Genomic DNA, 22,382 nt, shown 5'->3' on the forward strand with positions numbered 1-22,382 from the left:
AGTAGCTCAACTGGAATTCCATCATCTCCACTAGCTATGTTTATAGTGATGCTTTCTAAGGCCCACTTGACTTCACATTCCAGGATGTCTGGCTCTAGGTGAGTGATCACACCATCATGATTATCTTAGTCGTGAAGATCTTTTTTGTACAGTTCTTCTGTGTATTCTTGCCACCTCTTCTTAATATCTACTGCTTCTGTTAGGTCCATACCATTTATGTCCTTTATCGAGCCCATCTTTGCATGAAATGTTCCTTTGGTATCTCTAATTTTCTTGACAAGATCTCTAGTCTTTCTCATTCTGTTGTTTTCCTCTATTTCTTTGCATTGATCATTGTGGAAGGCTTTCTTTTCTCTTCTTGCTATTCCTTGGAACTCTGCATTCAGATGCTTATATCTTTACTTTTCTCCTTTGCCTTTTGCTTCTCTTCTTTTCACAGCTATTTTTAAGGCTTCTCCAGACAGCCATTTTGCTTTTTTGCATTTCTTTTCCATGGGGATGGTCTTGATCCCTGTCTCCTGTACAATGTCACATACCTCAGTCCATAATTCATCAGGCACTCTATCTATCAGATCTAGTCCTTTAAATCTATTTCTCACTTCCACTGTATAATCAAAAGGGATTTGATTTAGGTCATACCTGAACGGTCTAATGGTTTTCCCCACTTTCTTCAATTTCAGTCTGAATTTGCAATAAGGAGTTCATGGTCTGAGCCACAGTCAGCGCCTGGTCTTGTTTTTGCTGACTGTATAGAGCTTCTCCATCTTTGGCTGCAAAGAAAATAATCAATCTGATTTTGGTGTTGTCCATATGTTGATGTCCATGTGTAGAGTCTTCTCTTGTGTTTGTGGAAGAGGGTGTTCGTTATAACCAGTGCATTTTCTTGGCAAAACTCTATTAGACTTTGCCCTGCTTCATTCCGTATTCCAAGGCCAAATTTGTCTGTTACTACAGGCGTTTCTTGACTTCCTACTTTTGCATTCCAGTCCCCGTAGGTTGGCTAAATTCCTCAATCTAAGGTCCTACCTAGGTAGAATTTTGCATGTGGCTGTCTTCTTCAAGGCCTGGAAACTTCTCTCGCTCCTGGACTCTTCAGACTTTAGGGGTGCTGCTTATTTTAACCATTTGCTGCTAAGGTTGGAACCACAGTATAATATGCTGTCTATTGTTTAATATATTTGTTCTTTGTTGTTCAGCTGCTAGGTCATGTCTGACTCTTTGCGACCCCATGGAATGCAGCACGCCAGGCTTCCTTGTCCTTCACCATCACTCGGAGTTTGCTCAGACTCATGTCCATTGAGTCATTGATGCCATCCAACCATCTCATCCTCTGTCGTCCCCTTTTCCTCTTGCCCTCAATCTTTTCCAGCATCAGGGTCTTTTCCAGGGAGTCAGTTCTTCACATCAGGTGGCCAAATTATTGGAGCTTTTGTTTAGTAAATAATGCAATATTAATATTTTTTCTTACCCTAAATAGTCCATATCTGTTTCTAGCCAGGACTCTGATTGAGAAAAACAGTAAAGGAAAGTATGTCCTAGCTAGGAACCATGAAGTAGTGACAACATTGTATTGAAAAGACGGAATTTTAGAATTTCTTTCAATCACTCATGGTAGAGTGAGAAGGGACCTTTAATAGAACTGGATAAGTCATGTAAGAAGAGACAGACTGGGATACAAATTCTTGGTGGAAAATAAAACAAAGTATATCAAACTCTATCCTTTAAAGATAAATAGTTAAAGCAGTTGGTCCTTGAAATTTGAGAGAGTAAGGGTGATTTTTGAATCATAATTTGGGATCTTGAATCATGGCTCTTGGGATTCCCAGAAGTATCATGACTTTAAAATATGACAGTATTCATTTATTTCTTTGTTGTTTTATATTTGTTTTCTCTGTATTGTCAAAAATGTTTCTTTGTTTGTTTTCTATGATGGTGCATGTGGATTTCAAGGTATCTATTACAAGGAGTAGATGTCTTCTCTGCTTAATATGTTGATTTTTTGTTATACATTTACTTTTCTTGGTGTGTACTTACTATCCCAATTGAACTGAGAAATAAAAGCTAATATGAGTTTCCTTTGTTTAGGGTTATTTATCAGGAGTTCTGCCACATTTGTATGTTAGATTCATTTGGAAAAGACTCCAGGCAAGTTTTTTTCCTAGATAAATTTAGTCTTTCTTTATAAATTCTCAACAGAATCCTCCAGCAGCTGGCCATTACTTTTTAATCAAGTAAGTGCTCTTCATTGTTGTTGAAATTCAAGAGGAAATCCACAATATAGTAAGAATCTCTGGATTTTCCTTGAAATAATAAAAGTAAAATTTGACTTTGAGCTAGAGATAATGTCTCTACTTATTACTTTAACTGAATAAACATGAGTAGGACTTGTTTAGCTTGTACACTCCTGTGAAATTAAGGAATATGATTTAAATATCAATGTAACCAAATCCTTGAACTATCTGTCATTTATAATAGATAGTTCTCTACTTTGTTTTCCTGCTGTGGAACATATCTGCATTGTTTACATTGCCTGCTGTTTGCATACAGTACTAAATGGAATAAAAATAAACCCTTTTAATTGGAAGGAGTCATCTTAGTTTAACCTCTCAGCAAGTGCAGTATATTTCATTTTTATATGCATATGATTATCATCTTGCTAGAGATTTTCAGTTACTAGAATGATCTATGTACTTTTAGTTAGGTAGAAAGCTATTCCATATATTGAGTAAAAAGCTAACTCATTGTTTAGCCAAATTCTGCCCTCAGGGACATTTCATTTACAGATCTATTATTTCTTTCCCAAATCCAACTCTCTTTATAGCAAACATTCATTACTTCCTCTTTGTAATGTTATTTGGCCAACTGCTTTCCATCAATGAATTGGTACTTATTTTTCTTCCAAATATCACTCATATGTATGAAGGTGTGTGTGTGTGTGTGTGTATCTGAAAATACTACAGTAAAATTAACTAGTTTAAGTCATCTGTTAATATCTTAAATTGCTTCTTTAAATTACAATGTCATATTAAAAGAAACCTTTGTGTTTTCTTTAACAAGTTTATTTTTCAAAAAAAATAATTATTTTAATGTTTTATCAGATTCCTTAATTGCAAAATCATTAAAGTTAAATTTTTAATTGAAAGCAAAAGGAAAAATTAAAATTATTAAAATATGTATTTGGGTTTTTATAGAAGACTCAAATTATGTAATTTTGAACAATATTGTAAATAAACTTCAATCTGTCTTTGTAGCTTCATCTGGTCTCAAAAAGAGAACATTTAGTTATATTTTTAAAATCTTATCTAAAGTTTTAGGTATATACATTCTAACTTTAAATTATCTTCTCTTATGACTACAGTAATGTTTTTTATACTTATATCTCATTTTTATATGACTCAAGGTAATATAATTATATTGATACTATTGAGTCAGAAAAAAGAGGCATGATATTATCATTCTTTGGATTTTCCTTATAAAGAGATTAGCAAAAATGAATTGTCAGCTTTATATTCTATGGTCACTCTTCACAGCTTTAATAGTAAGGACTAGGATAGAGGTTTTGTGCATACTAATATGCTTAGATTATTCAGATTGCATTAACTTAATAATTTCAGTAAACACCTATTTAAGTGAAACATATTTTTTCTTTTTTAAAGTCAGAATTTTTGAGTTATAATTTATACATAGTGATATTCACCAGTATTACATATGTAGTTCTAAGAGTTTTACAAACATGTTTCACCATATAACCACCAATACAATCAAGATATAAAATACCTCTATCATGCCCAAAAGATTCTGAGTATCCCTTTGAATGCAGTCTCCTCCTCCCTACCCCTACTCCCTGGAGACTGCTGGTCTGATGTTTGTCCACTCGATTTGCCTTTTCTAGAACATCATATAAATGAAATCATAGAGTAGGTAGCATCTGGTGCCTGACTTCCTGCCTTTGTGCCAGTGTTTATAAAATTCATATGTGTTCTTGCATTTATCAGCAGTTTATTCCTTTTTTGTTGCTCTCTAGTATTTCATGGCATTAATATACCACAGTTCGTTTATTTATTCACCAGATGATGGACATCTGGGATCTTTACAGCTTTGAATGATTGTGAATAAGACTGCTACACACATTCGTGTACAGTTCTTTGTTTGACCATTTTTCTTGTTTAAATATCTAAGAGTGGGATTGATGGGTCATATGGTAAATTTTTGTTTAACTTAACTGAATAGTGGCTGAATGGTGGTCTAAAGTGTCTGTACTGTTTTGCATTATTCCCATCTGGACTGAGTTGTCTTTTATATCCTCTGAATTCTTGTATATTTACATTTTTATATGAAGATTTTTATATGAAGATATGTACATTCAGTATATATCCTATGCAAATTTATTACAGAATGGAGAATGTATTTGCAAATCATATATCTGCTAAGAGATTAATATCCAAAGTATTTAAAAGATTCATACAACTCAATAGCCAAAAAACAAATAACCTGTTTAAAAAGTGAGCAAAGTTTCTGAATAGATACTTCTCAAAAAGAAAACTAAAGATTAAAAAAAAAAAATCTTACAAATGGCCAACAAGTACATGAAAAGGTGTTCAACATCACTTTATCCTCAGAGAAATATAAATTAAAACCACAAAGACATATAACTTCATACCTGTTAGGATGGCTATTATCAAAAGACAAGAGATAATATATGCTGGCCAGGATATAGAGAAAAAAGAACCCTTATACACCATTGGTGGAACTCAAAACTGCTACATACATTATGGAAGACAGTATGACAGTTCCACAAGAAATTAAGAATAGAACTTCCACACAAACCAGCAACCCTACTTCTGGGGGTATATTCAAAAGAAATAAAATCTGAATCTCAAAGATATGTGCACTTTCATGCTCATGGCAGCATTATTCACAATAGCCAAGATATGAAAACAACTTAAGTATCTATTGATAAACAAATGAAGAAAATGTGAATATATAATGGAATATTGTTTAGACTTAAAGAAATGAAATTCTGCCATTTGCAACAACATGAATGAACCTGGAGGACATTATGCTAAGTAAAATAAGCCAGACACAGAAAGACAAATACTGCGCAATCAAAGATATAAGAGGAATCTAAAATAGTCAAACTCAACGAATCAGAGAGTAGAATGGTGTATAGCCATCCCCAAGGGTAATATGAAAAGATATTAGCCAAAGGGTACAAGTTTCAGTATGCAAGATGGATGAGTTCTGGAGGTCTAATATGCACTATGGTGACGATAGTTAATAATGGTTTATTATATTGTATAGTTATTTGCTAAGATAAATCTTGACTTAAACTTTCAACATATATAAAAACACAGTGGTAACTGCGTAGAGGTGGTGTGTAAATTATTTAGCTTACTTGTGATCTTGTCACAATGTGTACATATATCAAGACATTAAGTTGTACACCTTAAATATATATATATATATATATATATATATATATACACACACACACTTTAGATGTCAGAGAGATATCAAAGTTGGTTTTTTAAAAATAAATCTGGCTCAAGGCAGTGTGTAGTGCTTTAAAAAATTTACTGAAGCTTCATATATACAAGAACAAAGGAAAGTTATTTTATATATAAATAAAATAACTGGAAAAAAACCTAAACTATGAACAATTTTAAAGTATCAAAGTATCTAAGTTTAGGACTCTGTAATATCTCTAGTATTATCAGGTAAATAATGCAGAATAAGTTGAAAATTTAAGTAATATAATAACAGTGCACTAGTAATTGAAAAACTGGGAATACCTTCTATGTTTAAAAATGAATTATTAGAATATTGATGATATGATGTGATGGACTTGAATCCAGTAGAAAAAATGAACTTGCAAGCTTTAATACATAGTATAAGTCCAATTACATGATGGCTCTAAGTTTATTAGAAAGAATAAACTACATTAATAACATTTGTCATTGTCTCATATAATTTATGCATGTCAAAAGGAAGACTGGGTACTCTATCTTGCACTGTGTCTGAGGAGCAACCCTAAGGAGAGTAAAGTGAAGAGATGGAGTCAGATCCTCAAGGGTATTTGTTGTTTCTGCTGTTCAGTCGCTAAGTCGTGTCGGAATCTTAAGATGTTGCTAAGCGAATATTGGGTCTGTCCTGTTAGACAACTTGTTACGTGAGATAAACTCTCTTTATATAGATCATTTTTATTTGGATTTTAAGCCACTTGCTCAAATATAGAACAAACTACAAAAAAAAAGAGGGTACACAATGAAAATAAAACAATAGAAGGTTTTTAAAAATGTTGCTTTGTTTACTCAGCAATTTTATTTGCTTCATTTTTCTACTACCTTATTCTCTCAGTCCTTGAACACTATGGAATCACGAGAATTCTATCTACCATGGTTGAAATAATCAATCATAGCACACTTTTCTTGGATAGGTATTCTAGAAATAGACTCAGTGATTTCTCTATGTACTCTATTTTGGGGTGTGAGGAATAATTTGTGCAATACTATTCAGGAAAAATCATTCCAAACTTAACAGTTAAAATATGAAAGTTTTTAGATCTAGAGAATACCTTAGGTATATATAGTCATCCAACAAATCATTAGGCAATATATTTCATGTTACACTTAAGAAGAGGTTGTAAAACTTGTGGGAAGTTTCTAAGGGCTTAACATAGTACTGTTTCCTCAACCATTTCTTATGATATCTTTTAACATACCTTTACAGAATAAATTGAATTTAAACTTATGCAATTCCAATGTTAAAAAAATATAGAAGTACATTAAAAGAGAGTGACAGAGAGAAACATACCAGCTTTGATGAAACATTGAAGTCTGTTTTAACAGTTAAAATATTTTAAAGAGATAGCATTCAGACAAAAATACAAAGTATTTTTTAGCAAATGATAAACTTTCTTGTATGTAGCTTCCAAATACCAGTTGCTCAAAAACACTGTGAAAACCTAGCTTGAGGGAGTTTCTGGAATAAGGATTCAAGAATATAGTTTATCCTAAATTCATGGTATGGCATAACTTTCAAAAATATAAAATAGGGTCCATGTGCAGAGGTAGTTTTCGTATTGTGATAAAGGATTAACCAGGGCTTCCCAGGTGGCTCAGTGGTAGTGAATCCACCTGCCAGTTCAGCAGGCACAGGAGATGTGGGTTTGATCCCTAGGTTGAGAAGATCCCCTGGAGGAGGAAATGGCAACCCACTCTAGTATTTTTGCCTAGGAAATCCCATAGGCAGAGGATCCTCATGGGGTTACAGTCCATGGGGTCATAAAGAGTCAGACAGAGCTGAATAACTAAGCACTCAAGGGATTGACCACAAAGGTGAAGGGATTTTGAAGATAAGATTAGGTCCCTAATCAGTTGTCTTTAAGTTAATCAAAAGGATCATTGAGTGGGCCTGATTTAATGAGGTGAACCCTTGATATGAATTTGTCAAATTAATACTTATTCAGTGGCACTCAGAGTGCCAGATGGTGAGTTTGATTCAAAAGCAGACCACAAGAGGAACTGAAATCAAGAAACTCACAGGTCCTAAATGAAGGACCAGGTATAGAGGCTACCTGGAGAGATCAAGGCAGAGTGCCCACAAAGAAAGGGGCACACGACTTTACTAGGGTTTATGGGTGGAGTGTGTTGGGGTTTCCAGACTAAGGCCAGATTAATTAATTCAAACAAAAGAAGTGGATTTTGGAAAGCCACATGAATGCCTGCTAAGTCACTTCAGTCATGTCCAACTCTTTGTGACCCTGTGGTCTTAGCCTTCCAGGCTCCTCTGTCCATGGGATTCTCCAGGCAAGAATACTGGAGTGGGTGGCCATGCTCTCCTCCAGAGGATCTTCCCAGCCCTGGGATTGAACCCACATCTCTTATGTATTCTGCATTAGCAAACAGGTTCTTTACTACTAATGCCACTTGGTAAGCCACATAAGGGTATTATCTAGGGATACATAAGGGGGAGGTCTAGGGAAGAGACTTGTTCTTAAGAACTGTTGGGGAAGTTATTTCAGGCACTTATATTTGTGTGTGATTCTACAGGCTGCTATCTCAGGCACATGCTGGCATGAGGAGACTAGTTTTTGAGGTCACTGCATGCTACTTGGCCAGACAAAATGAATGTCGTGGAGGAGCTTAGCTAAGCTTTCAATAACTCTTTAAAAGATAGATGGAGGTGACACTTTCCTTTTGGTCTTGAAGAACCTAACTGCCATGCTGTAGATAGGGTCAGATGGCAGAGAATGATGGGCAACCTCTCAAAGCTATTAATACAAACTACAAGGAACAATTTGCTGTTTAGTTGCTAAGTTGTATCCGACTCTTTGCGACCCCAAGGACTGTAGCCTGCCAGGCTCCTTTGTTCATGGAATTTTTCAGGCAAGAATACTGGAGAGGGTTGCTATTTCTTTCTTCAATAAAGTCTAGAGTCTGCCAAAAAATCAATGACCTTGGAAGAGGACCTAGATCACACAGAAGATATGATCTGAGACCTAGTTGACAACCTTGATTGCAGCCAAGTTCCAAGATAACTGTCACTAGCTAAGCACTGCCTGAAGGTCTTCCCAGGTGGCTCAGTGGTAAGGAATCTGCCTGCAATGCAGGAGACCCAGGCTTGATCCCTGGGTTGGGAAGATCCCCTGGAGAAGGAAATGGCAACCCACTCCAGTGTTCTTGCCTGGAGAATCCCATGGACAGAGGAGCCTGGTGGGCTATAGTCCACAGGGTCACAAAGAGTCATATATGACTGAAGTAACTTGGTCCACATTCATGCAAGCACTGCCTGAACTCCTGATCCAAGAAACCATGAAATATAGGCATTTTAAGCCTTTAATTTTGTGGTAATTTGTTATGTAGCCACTGATAACTAATATAGTGGCAGTGTGGGGGAAAAGTAGAACTGGTACTAAGATGGCTGATTAGTTCATTTATTCACTTATTTAGTAATTACTATTATGTACCAGCCATTGTTTTAGAAACAAGATGAGCAAAAAAGTACACAGATCCTACACTCATGAGGCTTAGAGTGTAATGGAGGAGAATGGTGTGCTATACAATCATAGTTATAAAAACTGAGATATGAACTGTAAAGTAATAGAGTATGATTCTCTCACTGCACATAGCAAAGGACCCTTCCTAGGTTCAAATGTCCTGTAGTGGTGTTTAATGAGAGATTGAAAGAATTAATTACAAAGAACTTCCCACAAAGAGAGGAAGGTGTGGTTGCACATGATCTCCTTAGAATGAGATCTTTATTTTACATAGTATTTTCTCATTAGACTATAAAATGCCTTCAAGCCAGATACTGTATCTTGTTTTGTTTTATTCAGAGACTAGTATGTAACAAGGTACTTACTATGCACTGGATGAATAAATGAATAAATCATTGGTATCATAAGGAAACAGGCTTTGTCTGTGCATAAGAAAGATGTTCCTCATTTAAAGCTGCTCCTCATAGAGTAGCTGGATCCCCATTAGTTGACATCTAAGCAGACACAGCATGATTATCACTCAAGAGCATTGCAAATGCGATGGGAAGTCTGTTGAAGCAATTCTGGTTTGCAGCTTCTGCTCAGTCCTCAGTGTGATAAGGTGAGATTGTGATAGGTGGGGTCGAGTTTTTTATTCAGTCAGAAAAGCGAGTGAAGAAATAAACAGTCAGAAGATGAGACATGTGTCCCTGAATAAGATGTATTATCAAGTAGGGATAGTATAGAATGATAAAAGAGCATATTTGACATAGAAAAATTATATATAATCTGGATATTTGACCTCAAGCTCAAATAAAACAATGTATTTAATAAGTGGGCTTTCCAGGTGGTGCTAGGGGTAAAGACTTTGCCTGCCAATGCAGGAGACATAAGAGACTTGGGTTCAATCGCTGGGTTGGGAAGATCTCCTTTAGGAAGAAATGGCAACCCACTGTAGTATTCTTGCCTGGAGAATCCCATGGACAGAAGAGCTTGGCAGGCTATGGTCCATAGGGTCTCAAAGAGTTGGACCCAACTGAAGCGATTTAACACAGCACATATTAATAAATGAGGAATCATATAGGAAATGCTATTAGCTTCTTTCTTAACTGGGAAATATGTAAGAAAAGGGGCATTCAAGATTTGTAAACAAGTGGATATCTGCAGAGCCATTTGAGGTGAGAAAATAGTCTTTAGAATTCAAAGAATCTTCAGTGACTCGGTTTGAAGATGTGCCCTTCTCTCTATACAAACTTGAATTTCAAACTGGAAGTGGAGAGTTTAGAGTCCTGCAAGCATATGCAGTGGAAGGTCAGTCTTTGAGGCTGAAACTGGGAGATTGGCTTAACCTCTAGTGCATTTTCTTATATCTATGTATTAAAAAATTCAGCTAGGCCAAGATGATTTGTTTGACTACAGTGTACAATCAAAATCAATTCTCACTTATTATTTAAGAATATTATTTTGGATTTGTTCTGAATGTTTGGTTGAACTAGTAGACAATATCAAGAGACTGAAGATGTGTTTTATTATTTATGTTTTATTATGGATAGTTCACATTAAAATGTGGGATAATAATTATATGAATATTTATAAAAGATACCATGAATATCAAAATAGAAAAAATCAACATATACACAATTTAATTAATAATCTCTCTGATTAAAATCTATCTGGTTTAAAAAAAAACAACAGTTGTTTAGGTCTTTGATGGAGGGCACGGGAATGTTGTTCATAGTTACTCAGGATTTCAGATTCTAGCCAAATGCCCAACAAGTAGAATTTAAAACATTTGTTGAATACATTGATGGAAGCAAATAAAGATGTTTTGTAATTAAATTATTTTAATTGGAGGCTAATTACATTACAATATTGTGGTGGTTTTTGCCATACATTGACATGAATCATCCACATGTGTACATATGTCCCCCATCCCAAACCCCCTCCCTCTTCCCTCCCCATCCCATCCCTCTGGGTTGTACCAGTGCACTGACTTAGAGTGCCCTGTTTTATGCATCGAACTCGGACTGGTGATCTATTTCACATATGGTAATTAACATACATGTTTCAATGCTATTGAAAGTATTCACCTTTCATTAGAATTTTATATTTTAAAGCATTTAGCTAGATTATTTTTAGTATTGAAAATGCTTTGATTACAATTTCTAAACCACTGCAATAAATAAAAATTATTCTTTTAGTGTAACTTCTCAATTTCTATGGGTAAATGCTGTGACATTATAGTTTTTAGTAGTAATAAAATTATCCTGACAACCAGTTTTAAAAAATAGAGGAGAGTGAAGTGATAAATTACTCAGTTAAACAACTTCTAATGCTATAAATGCTAACATGACTTAATCAGCTTTCTTTCAGATAAGCAAAGAAACAGAAAAAATGAGAATGATTCAACCTAACTTTCAGTATAGAAAAGCTGAATAAAGAATTCTAACTAATGTAAGTGTTATGATGATACTATCCTGAGAACTGGATATGTTTTCACAATTTTTAAGTTTCACAAAATAAATGGCATATACTATTTTAAAATATTTTATTAATAACAATTAGAGAAATTTATCACCAGGCAGAATAATATGAAGATAGAATAATATATGACTGAATTTCAATAAAACTGAAAAGATGGTTCACATATCCTGTTAATTAAAATAATTAGCTTAGTTATTTCCTAAAGTGAATTGATGCCTGAAATTGTATTTCATAAGGTTGAAAGACTCCAAATGATTTAGCTTGTAAGGGTCATGAAATCAGTAATCATTAAGAATTATGTTTTAAATTATTCCAAATGTTCAATACATATTCTATTTGGTATAAGTGATTTATATAAAAAATCTCCCTGAGAAATCACCTCTAGAGCAGTTTGACATTAAAAATATATTCAAAGATACATCTCCAAAATAATATTTATATAATAATTAAAACAAATTAAACATTAACTATCAGATCAGATCAGTCACTCAGTCGTGTCCGACTCTTTGCGACCCCATGAATTGCAGCACGCCAGGCCTCCCTGTCCATCACCAACTCCCGGAGCTCACTGAGACTCATGTCCATCGAGTCAGTGATGCCATCCAACCATCTCATCCTCTGTCGTCCCCTTCTCCTCTTGCCCCCAATCCCTCCCAGCATCAGAGTCTTTTCCAATGAGTCAACTCTTCGCATGAGGTGGCCAAAGTACTGGAGTTTCAGCTTTAACATCATTCCTTCCAAAGAAATCCTGGGGCTGATCTCCTTCAGAATGGACTGGTTGGATCTCCTTGCAGTCCAAGGGACTCTCAAGGGTTTTCTCCAACACCACAGTTCAAAAGCATCAATTCTTCAGCGCTCAGCCTTCTTCACAGTCCAACTCTCACATCCATACATGACCACAGGAAAAACCATAGCCTTAACTAGACGAACCTTTGTTGGCAAAGTAATGTCTCTGCTTTTGAATATGCTATCTAGGTTGGTCATAACTTTCCTTCCAAGGAGTAAGCGTCTTTTAATTTCATGGCTGCAGTCACCATCTGTAGTGATTTTGGAGCCCAGAAAAATAAAGTCTGAACATTAGCTATAATAAAATATAATTAAACATAATTATAAAAAATCTTAAAATGCTATCTTAAAACATTTTATTATTATTTATACAGCTTGTTTTATTCCAATTTTAGATAAAATCAGATTTCTTAATTAGGATAAAGTAAAACCAAAACAAAAAGAATAGAAGGATAAAATTGACTTAAAATGTTTGTGACAATTTGTTCTAGGAAATGATTGTGTGAAGGTCATACCATGTTCCATATAACTCTAACAAAGGGAGTAACAACTTAAGGGAGAGGAGACAGTACCATCATAGGAAAAGTCTGTGGTACTTAGTCAGTAGTAATAATTTGATATGATAACTCTAATTTTCTCAAGGATAACAGATTGCTTTGGTCTGGGGTTCATTTCTATAAGTTCCTATATGTCCTTGGTTTCTTCAGTATACCCAGTGTTGAGTAGCCTAAGTGCATTTAGAGACACTATGGAAACTCAGAGGTTACTAAGTAAAAAGAACAAATAATTGCAAGTAATTTGCATAGAATTAAAATGATAAAAAACAAAGCTTAGGATCAGGTATTTACATTTGCTATTCATTCATTCTTTTTTTTTTTTTATTCATTCATTCTTATAGCAATATGCACATGAGGAACCAACAAAAGCAAAATTGTTAATAATAATATATTTCCCTTATTTTGAGATCCAGACACATGCATTTACAAGTATACATGAAGGATTCATAAGGTGACATGATCTTTACATTAAGGCTGTAGGTTAAATATAGGTGCCCTCACCTTATGGATGAGGAAACTGGACAAAAGGGATTAAGTAAATGATTATTATAGTCTAGCAAGTAATAGAGATAACATCTGAATTTAGGGCACTGTAATTCCAAAAGTCAGGACATTTTCACCAGACTACTCAGCAATTTTAGATGGAATAAAATAAAATGCATATTGTGGAATAAATTCATATACAGAAAATAAACATTTCCCCAAAGAAGCCACAAACCATATAGAGCAAGAGTTTGGTAATGCATACACCTAATTTACATAACTAATTTATATAATCATTCAGTGTCTTCATGGAAATATTTGCATTCAGGAGTTTTCATTTTGCCCAGTTTTCTCCCAGAAATTTTCTTTGTTGAATTATATTCACATTAAAAATATATATTGTTGTAATTGTCCCTAACAAACACAATAATTTCAAGGATATGTTTGTATGAAGAACAAAACAGTCAGAAACTTTAAAAACTTTAAATATGTCAAAAATATCTTAAAGTCTTCTGTTACATGGGTCACCATTTACCTAGGATACAGTTTTTTGCTTGCTTGTTCTTTTTTTTTAGTAGGCTTTATATGTGAAGCAGGAAGAAAAATTTCTGTGTTGGACTTACTATAGATGAGATTCTTAAGAGTGCTGATGTGGCTGTTGTGACCGACTCTGCGAAAAAAAGAGTTGTGGCCGACTCTTTGCGACCCCATGGACTGTAGTCTACCAGGTTTCTCTGTCCATGGAATTTTCCAGGCAAGAATATAGGAATGGCTGCCATTTCCTTCACCAGGATTCTTAAGAAGGTTCAATGTAAATGTTAGCCAGAGGGAGTTAGATATATGAATCTGAAGCTCAGAAAAGACAGAATAGAAGACACTGAATTAGAAAAACATCTACTTTTCCTTTATTGACTACACCAAAGCCTTTGTGTGGATCACAACAAACTGGAAAATTGTTAAAGAGATGGGAATAACAGACCACCTGACCTGCCTCCTGAGAAATCTGTATGCAGGTCAAGAAGCAACAGTTAGAACTAGACATGGAACAACAGACTAATTTCAAATTGGAAAAGGAGTACGTCAAAGCTGTATATTGTCACCCTACTTATTTAACTTCTATGCAGAGTACAATATGTAAAATGCCAGGTTGGATGAAGCACAAGGTAGAATCAAGATTGCCCGGAGAAATATCAATGACCTCAGATACACAGACGACACCACCCTTATGGCACAAAGTGAAGAAAAATCAAAGAGCCTCTTGCTGAAAGTGAATGATAAGAGTGAAAAAGTTGGCTTAAAGCTCAACATTCAGAAAACTAAGATCATGACATCTGGTCTTATCACTTCTTGGCAAATAGATGGGGAAAAAATGGAAACAATGAGAGACTTTATTTTTGGGGGCTCTAAAATCATGGCAGATGGTGACTGTAGCCATGAAATGAAAAGACGCTTGCTCCTTGGAAGAAAACCTATGACCAAACTAAACAGTATATTAAAAAGCAGAGACATCACTTTGCCAGCAAATGTCCGTCTAGTAAAAGCTATGGTTTTTCTAATAAACATGCATAGATGTGAGAGCTGGACTATATAGAAAGTTGAACACTGAAGAATTGATGCTTTTGAACTGTGGTGTTGGAGAAGACTCTTAAGAGTCCCGTGAACTGCAAGGAGATCCAACCAGTCCATCCTAAAGGAAATCAGTCTTGAATATTCATTGGAAAGACTGATGTCAAAGCTGAAACGCCAATACTTTGACCACTTAATAAGAAGAACTTACTTATTGGAAAAGACCCTGATGCTGGGAAAGATTGAAGGTGGGAAGAGAAGGGGACAACAGATGATGAGATGGTTGGATGGCATCACTGACTCAATGGACATGAGTTTGAGTAAGCTCTGGGAGTGGGGATGGACAGGGAAGCCTGGCATGCTGCAGCCGATGGGGTTGCAAAGAGTCAGACACGGCTGAACGACTAAACAGAACTGAACTGAATTAGGAAGCAACAGAATAGTGATGCCACCTGAAGCCACCTTCATAGTAGAATCATCCTGCAAGAGTTGTAGACTAAGAAGAGAAATTGCATGAAGCTGAAGAACACTAACATTTAAAGAACTGATGGAGAAAGAGAAAATCTTGTCTTATTTAAAGTAAATCTTAAAAATATACTAAGAAGGAATCACTAGGGTAAAAGACAATAAGGAAAAGGATGAGAGATGCTAAGAAAGGAGTTTTTAAAGGAGATTAAAAACTGCTGAAATGTCTACTGATTTTATAACATGGAAACCAATTGTGACCTGGGGAAGAATATTTTGGTGCATAATGGGGACAGAAGCCCAACTTCAATGTGATAAGTAAATGATCAATGAGTAAATCAGAGTTGAAAGTTTAAAAATAAAATAAAATTAAAAAAAAAAAGAAAGTTTAAGCAACTTTGTCAATGATTTTTGGCTCTAGGTTTATGTAAGAAGCAGAAAAAAAAATTGCTAATTAGGAAAGTGAAGGAAGGGAAGGTTGTCCATGATTCTTATTCATTTTCTTTTAATTATTTTATATAAAAATACTGAACAAAATTTCGTGCCAGTAGAAAACATTAAGGAAGATATTAAAGTTACAGATGAAAGAAGCACTAAACAATTGAAGATCCCTAAGAATTTACAATGTTATGGATAAAAATATTAGGTAGAAAAATTAGATTCTAAAATATGCATGGAAATCTGACTAACTTTTCTTCTTCCTTTCCTCCACCTCTAAAAGAAAACTGAGTATAATAACATAATTTCTTATTTTCATTATAGAGTGAACAAACAAAAATCCTTCTCTGTGATAACCAAGAAGGAATCTAATTAAAGGTAAGTTATTACTTTTGTATTCTGATAAAGCATGAAAATGAAACAATTTAGTGCATAGAAACAAGAATTACTTTCTGTGGGAAGTGGCAGACAACTTGCTAAACTAGGAAATGTTTCCTTTTTCCACATGGATTTTGATTAGACCAAATCTCCACCTGCATTTCTGTCCTTAAATTATATATGTGATTAATAGTTTAATTATAAATAATTAATAGGTTACTTAGATATAATAGGTTACATAGAGATAGTAATAGGATATTTAGAGAAATTATCATCTGGTAAATTCTTAACAGATGATGATAACAATACAGATGGATTATTGGCTATTTTCAATGGTAAATTCCTAGAATTCATTCCAGTATTATCAAAATCTTCTTCTCCATCATTCTCCATCTTCTTCAGCTCCTCACTTGACTTGACACTGATTGACATGGTCTTAGTAACAAGTTAACTATTTGGGAAGCTAAGGCAAAGATACTCAAACTCAAAATGTGCTAAATTAATGAGAGAGGAAGAAATGGATTTGGGAAATAAGATCTACTCCTACATAAGTGAATAGGTTTTCCTTCACATATAAGTGGCTGGAGATCTCTATGGCAAGACTTAATAAACGTTTCATTCGGGAAATAGGAACACAGACTAAAGGCAAAGAACTGTTAGTCCTGAATGGAGTAGTGGTGGCACTGGCCATGGGAACACCTAGAGGAGATTAAAAGATATTTTCCTTAATCTCCGGCAGAAATTTTTGTTGACGTTTATCCATTTTTTTTTTTTCCTCTCTTTTGTTGCACTTGCCTTTTAAAATGTGCCAACTGGTAGTTGAATAAATTCTTTCCTGGCTGTAGTCTTGAGAAATCTGAAGAGGCAGAATAATACCTGGGGAAAATATTCTAATTCTTTCTGCTCTCTGGTGCTCACAAAGATGAAACACTCCTCTCTCTTTAATTCAGGTAAAAAGGCAAACAGGAAAGAGGTTAAAAAACAAAAAAAAAGAGGTCAATATGTTGGTAGTCCAGCTTAGGTTGACATGCAACATTGAATGAGGTCATAGGAATAAGTGGCAAGAGAGTTTATTGAGAAAGAAAAAGCCTAATAACTGAGACATAAAGTTTCAAATTGTGGTGGAAATTTTATATCTGGATGATAAGAAACATAAGAATAGTTACTTTGAAGTAATGGTTGAGAATTAGCAGTTTCCAGTACTCTTGCCTGGAAAATCCCATGGATGGAGGAGCCTGGTAGGCTGCAGTCCATGGGGTCGCTAAGAGTCGGACACGACTGAGCGACTTCACTTTCACTTTTCACTTTTATGCATTGGAGAAGGAAATGGCAACCCACTCCAGTGTTCTTGCCTGGAGAATCCCAGGGACGGGGGAGCCTGGTGGGCTGCCGTCTATGGGGTCGCACAGAGTCGGACACGACTGAAGTGACTTAGCATAACTAAGATAACATGGGTCCCACTTCTGGTCCTTTGGGAGCATGGGAAATAGCAGGGCAACTTTATTTGTGAAGGTAGGAAGAAAAAAGGCTAGGTTTCAGTTTAGCCAGAAGCATAAGGGAATGGTCACTGAAAAACTGCTGATGTAGGTGTGGCAAACAGAATAACGACCATGGAAAGATGTCCACAACTTAGTGGAATTAATCCTTGGACCCTGTAAATATGTTTCCTTACAGAGCAAAAGGGACTTTGAAGGTATGATTAAGGTTAAAGACCTGGAGAAGGGGAAAGTAGCTTGGATCATCCAGGTTGGTGCAATCTAATTTTAGTGTGTGTGTTTGTAAAGGATTGAGTGTAGTTTGTGGTGAAAATATAGCAACTATGTGTGTCTTTATCAGTCTATTTTTGGTTACATCCAGAGTGGTTATCCAGATGTAAACAGCATTGGGTAATGTGAGCTTTTCACATTATCAGTGAAGTCTGTTAAATAACTCTTTCTGTGTGTGTGTGTGGAGCTGCCATGGCTTCACAATTAAGGGGAAACACTGAAATTAAGGAAGTGTTCCTTAGTAATTTGTTGAGGATCAATTTAATTGTCCTTTGGCACTTGGTGCTACTGAAACTCAATAAATAGTTCACTTACAGGAAATGTGATAATGAGTAAAACTGATAGAAAACAAGATAGTCACTGTTAGTCACTATTCAGCTTTGATAAGCAAAGATAATGCGATCTGTTGCATCTAAATTAAATATTGCCACTTGGAAGTGCCCAAATATAAAAATAAGGATCTTAATTATCCATTCAACCACACTCAACACATATTTATTGAGCAAAAATCATATTATGTGCACTGCTAACTTCCCTTCAGAAATGAGTTAGGAATAATCCCTATATGAAGAATAATAAATAATAGTAATTGTTGACAAAACATCATTTCTACAATGTTTTATAAACTACAAAACATTTAGTATTTTACTTAAAAACAAAAACTAAAATCCAGGGAGAGGTATAGGAATATATGGATAAAACTCACTTTCTTAGAAGTGTAAGGCAACTGTAAGATTTACATGAGAAGGATCAATGATTTTGGCTGGACTTAATAATTTTTGTTCTTCAATGGTTTAAGATGAAAATCTGAATTAAGCTATGGATTACGACTAGAAATTAAATAGTAAATTCTGTTCTTCTGTAAAGGGATTGGGTGGTGTCATTTCAAACAACCAAGCCATAGTGGGCTTTTGATCAGCATTTCTCAGTGTATAACTTGCACATGAAAAATTCTGTTTTGAAGTATAACATTCTATGAGTTTGCAAAGCATGATATAAAATATTTTCACCATTGTACAGTGTTCTCTCATGCCCATTGTACGTTTGCCTTTTGCAGAATGTCACATAAATTAATCATAGAGTTTATAGTCTTGTGTTCGGCTGCTTTCACTTTGCATGTTCCTTTTGAGTTTCATTCATGTTGGTTTTATCAGTCATTTATTGCTTTTATTGCTGTGTAGATTTCCTTTGTAAGGTTATAGCATATTTTCTTCATCAATTGATAAGGTTGTTTTTTCCAGTCTCTGAATATTTAGTGGTATTTCATTGTGGTTTTACTTTGCATTATTTCCCTAACGACTAATGATCACTCTTTAATATGCTTATTTCTCAATCTTCGATCTTCTCTGTGGAAGTGTCTGTTCAAATTTTTCCAAATTGTCCTTTTTAATTGAGGTTTTGGTCTTCTTCTTGTTGAATTGAGAAGCATTTTATATTTTTAATGGAAGTCCTGTATCAGATATGTTTGTGAACTTATTCTGCAAGTCTGGCTTACATTTTTAAAAGTAAGTGTGGCTTACATTTTTAAGAGTAGTTTATTTTTTCTTTTTAATGAGGATGGAGTTGAACATTATTTATTTCAGGATGCTTGGTGGTTTAGTTTTGAGGCCCTTGCTGGAGGCAGGTCAGTTCCCCTATTTGAACAGTTAAGTAGGTACACTTTCCTTCTGGGACTCTCACAATCTATTGTGAGACATACTGTGAACCTGTTCAAATCACTCCATTACCAGAACCAGACAACTAGAGACAGCCCCTAAGCCCCGAGTCTATGAAATTGTTCAGATTTAACAATCCACTGGCACTCTGCAAGACCCAGCTAATCTCACCCTGCTTGGCATACATAAATTGCCTTCTTTGGCTCCAGGGGGATTGCTGTTACCTTACCTATCCTAGGGTGCAAACCTCTGTGTAGCCCTGCATGGCAGAATAATCACTTTTGAAGTTGTAACAGATACTTCCTGATGGTCCAGTGAAAAGGAGTTCTGCTTTCCAGATATCCAATTGTTACTGTGTCCTGTCCCACCATCAAAAGAATCTTTAAACCTTAGAAATCATCTTTTATTCTGTGAACAGTTCCTTGACAAGCAATAGACTTTTTAAAATTGTATTTAAGATTTTTTTGAGAAGTTTTGGGTTCAAAAAAATGTTGAGGCAAAGGAACAAATTTCTCATATTTGCTGCTACCCACACATGCATAGTCTCTCCCATTGTCAACATCCTCCACCAGAATGATACATTTGTTAAAATTAATGAAACTGCACTGACAAATCATAATTACCAAAGGACATACTTTGATTCACTCTTGGTGTTGCACATTCTTTGAGTTTGGACAAATATGTAATGACGTGTATCCATTATTATGGTATCATACAGAATATTTTTACCACACTAAAAATCTTCTGTGATCTATATATCTCCCCATTTCTGCCCACCCAACAACTGACCTTTCTGTCTCCATAGTTTTGCCTTTTTGAGAGTGTCATAAAGTTGGAATGATCAAACAGTATGTAGCCTTTTCAGTTTGGCTTCTTCCAGTTAATAACATTCATTCAGATTTGCTTTATGTTTTCCCATTGCTTGATACCTCATTTCTTTTTAGTTCTTAATAATATTCCATAGTCTGGATGTGTCAGGTTGTTTATTACTTACAAAGAACGTATTGGTTGATTCTCAGTTTTGGCAATCATAAAGAAAACTGCTGTAAACATTCTTGTGAAAGTTTAGTTGTGGGCATGCTTTAAATGCCTTTGGGTAAATATTAATACCAAAGAGCATGACTGTTTGATTGCATGATAAGAGTGCATTTAGGTTTGTAAGAAGCTGCTAAACTGTCTTGCAAAATGGCTATAAACCTCTTCGCACTCCACCAGCATTGAATGAGACTAGCATGCCCCTAGCCTGTTGTTCCATTCTTGCCAACATTTGGTGTCAGCTTTCTGGATTCTGGCTATTTCAAAAGGTGCATTGTGGAATCTCATTGTTGGTGATGTATATGTGTGTGCATCATATATATAAACTCATATATGACAAAATATTTGTATGAGACACATATATGTATGTGTGTATATATAAAATATTTTATTAAGGTATAATTGACATGTACATTTATATGAATTTGAGGTATTCAACATACTGATCAGATTTGTATATATTACAAAATGATTACCACAAAAAATATGCAATTCATTATTGTTAAAAGTACTCACCATACTGTAAATTACATCTTCAGGAACTATTTATCTTATACCTGGAATTTGTACCTCCTGACCACCTTTATCTATTTTGTCCAATATCTATGCCCCACCTCTGGAAATCACCAATCTGTTCTCTGCACTTAGGAGTTTATTTTTTTAGATTAAAAAAAAATTTTTTTTCTTCACACATGAGTAAAACCATACAGTATTTCTTTTTCTCTATATGATTTATTTCACTTGACGTATGCCCTCAAGATGCTTCCATGTTGTGACTAAGGACATGATTTCTGTCTTTTTATGACAGAATAAGATTCCATTGTGTGTGCAACATTTTGTTTATCCAATCATCTCTTGATGGACACTTAAGTTGTTTCCATAGCTTGGTTAGTGTAAATGATATTGCAAAGAATACATGGATGTGTAAATACCTTTTAAGGTAGTGATCTCATTTCCTTCTAATAAATACCCAGAAATGAACATGCTGAATCATAGTTCTATTTTCAAATTTTTTAGGAATATACATACTGTTTTCCATAGTAACAGCACCAATTTACATTGCTATTGACAGTGCAGGAGCTTTCTCTTTTTCTCCACATCCTCACCAACACTTTTTATCTCTTGTCTTTCTGATGGCAGCCATTCTAACAGGTGTAAGTTGATATCTCATGGTAGTTTTGCTTTGCATTTCCCTGGTGATTTTTGATGTTAAGTACCTTTTCAAGTCCTTGTTGGTCAGTTGTGTATCTCCTTGAGGGTGGGGGGATGTTTATTCAGTTTTTCTGCTCATTTTAAAACTGAATTGTTTATTTTCTCTGTTCAGTTGTATAAGTTTATTACATATTCTGGATACAAGCCCCTTATCAATAAATGATTTGCAAATCTTTTCTCCATTCTGTTGATTGCCTTTTCGTTTTATTGATAGAATCCTTTGTAGAATGTTGTAGTTTGACATAGTTCCACTTGTTTATATTTGTTTTTGTTGCCTTTGCTTTTGGGGTCAAATTGGAAAAAAAAAAAAAATTGCCAAGAACAGAAGCTTATCCACTATATTTGCTTCTAGGAACTTTATGAATTTAGGTCTTACTTTCAAGACTTTCACTTTGAGTTGATTTTTAAATAACTTGTAATATAGTGGTCGTGTTTCATTCTTTTGCTTGTGGCTGTCCCATTTTTCCAACACTATTCACTGAAAAGATCATCCTTTCCCCATTGTATGTTCTTGGCTTCTTTGTTGTAAATTAATTGACTATATAGGTATAGCCTCTCTATCCTATTTCACTGATTCATG

General features: G+C 34.9%; 1 long non-coding RNA gene across 1 annotated transcript in view; it reads left to right on the top strand.

Annotated features, from left to right (window-relative positions):
- LOC129627301 (uncharacterized) overlaps positions 1–17,881 on the top strand; it is a 33,089-nt gene extending 15,208 nt beyond the window's left edge. The window contains exons 2-3 of the long non-coding RNA XR_008702532.1: positions 16,081–16,134; positions 17,809–17,881. This is a non-coding gene — a long non-coding RNA (uncharacterized LOC129627301). The remainder of the gene's footprint in view (positions 1–16,080; positions 16,135–17,808) is intronic.
- Positions 17,882–22,382: the final 4,501 nt, after the last annotated feature.

The sequence above is a fragment of the Bubalus kerabau genome, chromosome 14 (assembly GCF_029407905.1).
Source record: "Bubalus kerabau isolate K-KA32 ecotype Philippines breed swamp buffalo chromosome 14, PCC_UOA_SB_1v2, whole genome shotgun sequence".
NCBI lineage: Eukaryota > Metazoa > Chordata > Mammalia > Artiodactyla > Bovidae > Bubalus > Bubalus kerabau.